The following is a 7,220-nucleotide window of genomic DNA, read 5'->3' on the forward strand; positions in this document are numbered from 1 at the left end:
TCATCCCCCTCTCTCTCTCTGTCTCTCTCTCTCATCCCTCTCATCACTCTCATCCCTCTCTCGCTCTTTCTCTCATCCCTCTCATCACTTTCATCTCTCTCTCTCTCATCACTTTCATCTCTCTCTCTCTCTCTCTCATCCCTCTCATCACTTTCATCTCTCTCTCTCATCACTCTCATCCCTCTCTCTCTTTCTCTCATCCCTCTCATCACTTTCATCACTTTCATCTCTCTCTCTCTCTCATCCCTCTCATCACTTTCATCTCTCTCTCTCTCTCTCTCTCTCTCTCTCTCTCTCTCTCCTGTAGAGTTTGAGCCTCTGTTGAGCTGGACCTTCTGGTCAGTACCTCATGAGTGGAGCTCCACAGATCCCTCTCTGGCCTACTCCTCCGGTCGAACCATGGAGTGTTACGATGAGACGCAGAGCGACAAGTGTATGACCCTGCTACTGGGAACATGGTAAACACACACGCAAGCACGCACACACATACACGCACACACACACACGCACACACACACCGTGCTTATTGAGGCGGCACAAGGTGATGCCTCACTAAATCTCATGTATTTCAGTGTGTCAGTAGGAGGGTAATAAAACCCAGAAGGCCTACAGCTTCCGTTGGCCAGGTTGCTAATACATTTTCTGCCTGTATATGTGTGTACGTGCTTGTGTGTCTGTGCGTGTGTGTACGTGCATGTATATGTGATGGTTTGTCAGGAAGAACAACGGGACTCCTTGCATCGTGACCAAGTCATGTCGTGACACAATGACGAGGTTTGGATGTCCCAACTTCTCCCTCTCTCACCAGCTGCTCTACTTCATGCTGGGAGCCAATGTGAGCAACACACACACACACACACACACACACACACACACACACACACACACCTAACTTTCTATTCCCCAATTTCCCTCCCTCCCTATCGCTCCCTCCCCATCTCTCCCTTCCTAACCCCCTCCTCCCTCCTCCCACTCTCGTCCTCCCTCCCTCCTCCCACTCTCTTCCTCCCTCCCTCCCTGCCTCCCTCTCTCTCTCCCTCCCTCCCTCTCTCCCTCCCTAACCCCCTCCCTCCTTACCCCCTCCCTCCCTCTCTTCCTCCCTCCCTAACCCCCTCTCTCTCTCCCTCCCTAACCCCCTCTCTCTCTCCCTCCCTCCCTCTCTCCCTCCCTAACCCCCTCCCTCCTAACCCCTCCCTGCCTCCCTCTCTCCCTCCCTAACCCCCTCTCTCCCTCCCCAGCCCCCTCTCTCTCCTCCCTAACCCCCTCTCTCTCTCCCTCCCTCTCTCCCTCCCTAACCCCTCTCTCCTCCCTCTCTCCCTCCCTAACCCCTCTCTCTCTCCCTCTCTCCCTCCTAACTCCCTCCCTAACCCCTCCCTCCTAACCCCCTCCCTCTCCTCCCTAACCCCTCTCTCTCTCCCTCTCTCTCTCCCTCCCTAACCCCCTCTCTCTCTCCCTCCCTCTCTCCCTCCCTAACCCCTCTCTCTCTCCCTCCCTCTCTCCCTCCCTAACCCCTCTCTCTCTCTCCCTCCCTCTCTCCTCCCTCCCTAACCCCCTCCCTCTCTTCCTCCCTCCCTAACCCCCTCCCTCTCTCCCTCCCTAACCCCCTCTCTCTCTCCCTCCCTAACCCCCTCCTCCCTCCCCCTCCCTCCTAACCCCTCTCCTGCCTCCCTCTCTCCCTCCCTAACCCCCTCTCTCCCTCCCTCTCTCCCTCCCTAACCCCTTCTCTCTCTCTCTCCCTCCCTAACCCCCTCTCTCTCTCCCTCCCTAACCCCCTCTCTCTCTCCCTCCTCTCTCCCTCCCTAACCCCTCTCTCTCTCTCCCTCCCTCTCTCCCTCCCTAACCCCTCTCTCTCTCCCTCCCTCCCTCTCTCCCTCCCTAACCCCCTCTCTCTCTCCCTCCCTCTCTCCCTCCCTAACCCCTCTCTCTCTTTCCTCCCTCTCTCCCTCCTCCCTAACCCCTCCCTCTCTTCCTCCCTCCCTAACCCCTCCCTCTCTCCCTCCCTAACCCCCTCTCTCTCTCCTCCCTAACCCCCTCCTCCCTCCCCCTCCCTCCTAACCCCCTCCCTGCCTCCCTCTCTCCCTCCCTAACCCCCTCTCTCCCTCCCTCTCTCCCTCCCTAACCCCCTCTCTCTCTCCCTCCCTAACCCCTCTCTCTCTCCCTCCTCTCCTCCCTAACCCCCTCTCTCTCTCCCTCCTCTCTACCTCCCTAACCCACTCTCTCTCTCCCTCCCTCTCTCCCTCCCTAACCCCCTCTCTCTCTCCCTCCCTCTCTCCCTCCCTAACCCCTCCCTCTCTTCCTCCCTCCCTAACCCCCTCCCTCTCTCCCTCCCTAACCCCCTCTCTCTCTCCCTCCCTAACCCCCTCCTCCCTCCCCCTCCCTCCTAACCCCCTCCCTGCCTCCTCTCTCCCTCCCTAACCCCCTCTCTCCCTCCCCTCTCTCCCTCCCTAACCCCCTCTCTCTCTCCCTCCCTAACCCCTCTCTCTCTCCCTCCCTCTCCCTCCCTAACCCCCTCTCTCTCTCCCTCCCTAACCCCTCCCTCCTCCCTCTCTCCCTCCTCTCTCCCTCCCCTCCCTCCCCCTCCCTCCTCCCTCCTCCAGAGAGGTTGCTCCAACATGTTGAAGGGGGACATGCGTACGTCGCGTGTTAACCTAACAGAGACAGTACCAGGGGACATTCTGCTGCAACATGCTGAAGGGAAACATGGACATCATACAGAATAACTTCACCGGGGAGACCCAGGACATCTTCATCGAAAACAGTCAGTCTCAAATTACACACTATTCCCTATATAGTGCACTACTTTCGACCAGAGCCCAATGGGACCTTATTTCCTATATAGTGCACTACATTAGAGCAGAGATCTATGGCACCCAATTCCCTATATAGTGCACTACTTTAGACCAGAACCCAATGGCACCCTATTCCCTATATAGTGCACTACATTAGAGCAGAGATCTATGGCACCCAATTCCCTATATAGTGCACTACTTTAGACCAGAACCCAATGGCACCCTATTCCCTATATAGTGCACTACATTAGAGCAGAGATCTATGGCACCCAATTCCCTATATAGTGCACTACTTTAGACCAGAACCCAATGGCACCCTATTCCCTATATAGTGCACTACATTAGAGCAGAGATCTATGGCACCCAATTCCCTATATAGTGCACTACTTTAGACCAGAACCCAATGGCACCCTATTCCCTATATAGTGCACTACATTAGAGCAGAGATCTATGGCACCCAATTCCCTATATAGTGCACTACTTTAGACCAGAACCCAATGGCACCCTATTCCCTATATAGTGCACTACATTAGAGCAGAGATCTATGGCACCCAATTCCCTATATAGTGCACTACTTTAGACCAGAACCCAATGGCACCCTATTCCCTATATAGTGCACTACATTAGAGCAGAGATCTATGGCACCCAATTCCCTATATAGTGCACTACTTTAGACCAGAACCCAATGGCACCCTATTCCCTATATAGTGCACTACATTAGAGCAGAGATCTATGGCACCCAATTCCCTATACAGTGCACTACTTTAGACCAGAACCCAATGGCACCCTATTCCCTATATAGTGCACTACATTAGAGCAGAGATCTATGGCACCCAATTCCCTATACAGTGCACTACTTTAGACCAGAACCCAATGGCACTTATTCCCTATATAGTGTACCATTAGAGCAGAGATCTATGCGGCACCCTATTCCCTATATAGTGCACTACTTTAGACCAGAACCCAATGGCACCCTATTCCCTATATAGTGCACTACATTAGAGCAGGGCCTATCTGTGTACTCCAAGTAGACTAGAGTGTCTATGAAGCAGTATGACAGTCAGTGTTTAGAGGAACTGAACATGTAAAACCTTTATAAGTTGTCGTTTGTTTAAAACGAGACCATGATTTGACTTTCTATAACTTCCTCCCTCTCCACAGTACTGCTGTGTGGATTGGCTGGTTTCTCTGACTTTCTCAAAGTTGATTAGCTGCAGCACATTCTGAGGCTGCAGGATCCTGGAAGTGGATGGGAGCCATACAGCCCCACAGAAGAGTGAAGAGGAGAGAGAGAATGTTGAAGGGTAAAAATAAGAATATCTCTGGTGTTATTCATGGCCAAAAAATGCACATACAGACACACACAGAGAGAACCAGCAAGCACCGATACACACACACACACACACACACAGAAAAACAGAAACCAGCTTCACATGTTTTACTGTTCCATCTCCTCCAGATGGTTGTTCCAGTCACATAACAGGCGTGTCAGTGAGCGCTCTGGGAGGATACCTCAACTACTACCTGACAGAGCAGGACATCACCAAGAGACCACCACCTGAATGTCAACCACACCTTCACCTGGCTGTGTGACCCTTCACCTGGCTGTGTGACCCTTCACCTGGCTGTGTGACCCTTCACCTGGCTGTGTGACCTTTCTACCTGAATGTGTGACCCTTCACTCCTGGATGTGTGACCCTTCACCTGGATGTGTGCCCCTTCACCAGGATGTGTGACCCTTCACCTGGCTGTGTGACCCTTCACCTGAATGTGTGACCCTTCACCTGGATGTGAACCACCCTTCACCTGGCTGTGTGACCCTTCACCTGGATGTGTGACCCTTCACCTGGATGTGTGACCCTTCACCTGAATGTGAACCACCCTTCACCTGAATGTCAACCACCCCTCACCTGGATGTGTGACCCTTCACCTGAATGTGTGACCCTTCACCTGGCTGTGTGACCCTTCACCTGAATGTGTGACCCTTCACCTGGCTGTGTGACCTTTCACCTGGATGTGTGACCCTTCACCTGGCTGTGTGACCCTTCACCTGGATGTGTGACCCTTCACCTGGATGTGTGACCCTTCACTTGGATGTGTGACCCTTCACCTGGATGTGTGACCCTTCACCTGGATGTGTGACCCTTCACCAGGATGTGTGACCCTTCACCTGGATGTGTGACCCTTCACCTGGCTGTGTGACCCTTCACCTGAATGTGTGACCCTTCACCTGGCTGTGTGACCTTTCACCTGGATGTGTGACCCTTCACCTGGATGTGTGACCCTTCACCTGGATGTGTGACCCTTCACCTGGACATGTGTGACCCTTCACCTGGATGTGTGACCCTTCACCTGGATGTGTGACCCTTCACCAGGATGTGTGATCCTTCACCTGAATGTGTGACCCTTCACCTGGCTGTGTGACCCTTCACCTGAATGTGTGACCCTTCACCTGGATGTGTGACCCTTCACCTGGCTGTGTGACCCTTCACCTGGCTGTGTGACCCTTCACCTGGCTGTGTGACCCTTCACCTGGATGTGAACCTCCCTTCACCTGTACGTGTGACCCTTCACCTGGATGTGTGACCCTTCACCTGAATGGGTGACCCTTCACCTAAATGTGTGACCCTTCACCTGGCTGTGTGACCCTTCACCTGGATGTGTGACCCAAATAGCACCCAATTCTTTACTTATACCACTACCTCTGACCAGGCAAACCCATAGGGCTCTGGTGAAAAGTAGTGCACTATGTAGGGCAGTGTGTATCCATCCTCTCTTGGGGACACCCAGTCGTTCTATGGGTTTCATCTATTCCACAGCACCAGGGGTGGAAACCACTTAACTAATACTTTAAAGTCATTTTACTTCAGTCGTTTTTGGAGGAATCTGTACTTTACTATTTATATTTTTGACAACTTTTACTTTTATTTCACTACGTTCCTAAAGAAAATAAATGCACTTTTTCCTCACAACATTTTTCCTGACACCCAAAAGTACTTGTTACATTTTGAATGCTTAGCAGGAGAGGAAAATTGTCAAATTTACGCACTTATCAAAATAACACCCCCTGGTCATCTCTACTGCCTCTGATCTGGCGGACTCACTAAACACAAATGCTTTGTTTTTAAATGATGTCTGAGTGTTGGAGACCCTGGCTGTCCGTAAATAAATAACAAACAGAAAATGGTGCCGTCTGGTTTGCTTAGTATCAGGAATTATAAATGATTTATACATTTACTTTTGATACTTCAGTATATTTAAAACCAAATACTTTAAGACTTACTCAAGTAGTATTTTACTGGGTGACTTTTGCTTGAGTCATTTGATATGTTAATTGTATGATAAAGTATGATAATTGGCTAGCACACCTGATTCAACTTGTCAACTAAACGTCAAGCCCTTTGACTACACTTCACTAGGTGACCTAGTTCAGGGCTACAACAACATTGTGTAAGTCTGATGTAGGGAATAGAGCTCTTTGGGACACAACACAAGGCTACAACAACATTGTGTAAGGTCTGGGGGTCCCAGGGAAGTGGTTTGAGAAGCCCTGATGTAGGGAATAGGGCTCTTTGGGACACAACACAGGGCTACAACAACATTGTGTAAGGTCTGAGGGTCCCAGGGAAGTGGTTTGAGAAGCCCTGATGTAGGGAATAGAGCTCTTTGGGACACAACACAAGGCTACAACAACATTGTGTAAGGTCTGGGGGTCCCAGGGAAGTGGTTTGAGAAGCCCTGATGTAGGGAATAGAGCTCTTTGGGACACAACACAGGGCTACAACAACATTGTGTAAGGTCTGAGGGTCCCAGGGAAGTGGTTTGAGAAGCCCTGATGTAGGGAATAGGGCTCTTTGGGACACAACACAGGGCTACAACAACATTGTGTAAGGTCTGGGGGTCCCAGGGAAGTGGTTTGAGAAGCCCTGATGTAGGGAATAGGGCTCTTTGGGACACAACACAGGGCTACACAGAGCATCGGTGTGTCGTTTAGAAGACGTTTGTAGTTCACACAGATTTGATAGTTAATTATGCGTATGATGAAATCCATAACTACACAATGCCATTTATACATGTTCAACTTTAAATGAAAATATGCAATTTACATATATTTTGTATGCCATTTGTTTTGCGATTTATAAATGAAATGCGCTTATTTATTCATTTGTGACCAACACAGCTTTATTCATTTGTAGAGACATTGTATTTAAACAGAATTTGCTCCTATTTTAAGAAATTATAGTATGAATAAATGAAGTCTAGCAACTAAGAACATTTGAAAAGTGAGGCTCCTGGGCCTTTGTTCATCAGACTGTTGGATAGCTAGGGGATAGATAGAGCCCTTTCTATTGGAGCAGACTGTTGGCTAGCTAGGGGATAGATAGGGCCCTTTCTATTGGAGCAGACTGTTGGCTAGCTAGGGGATAGATA

General features: G+C 50.4%; 1 pseudogene; it reads left to right on the forward strand.

Annotated features, from left to right (window-relative positions):
* Positions 1-307: 307 nt before the first annotated feature.
* LOC135567060 (UPF0764 protein C16orf89 homolog) lies at positions 308-4,382 on the forward strand (annotated as a pseudogene).
* Positions 4,383-7,220: the final 2,838 nt, after the last annotated feature.

This window comes from Oncorhynchus nerka, unplaced genomic scaffold (genome assembly GCF_034236695.1).
Source record: "Oncorhynchus nerka isolate Pitt River unplaced genomic scaffold, Oner_Uvic_2.0 unplaced_scaffold_2642, whole genome shotgun sequence".
NCBI lineage: Eukaryota > Metazoa > Chordata > Actinopteri > Salmoniformes > Salmonidae > Oncorhynchus > Oncorhynchus nerka.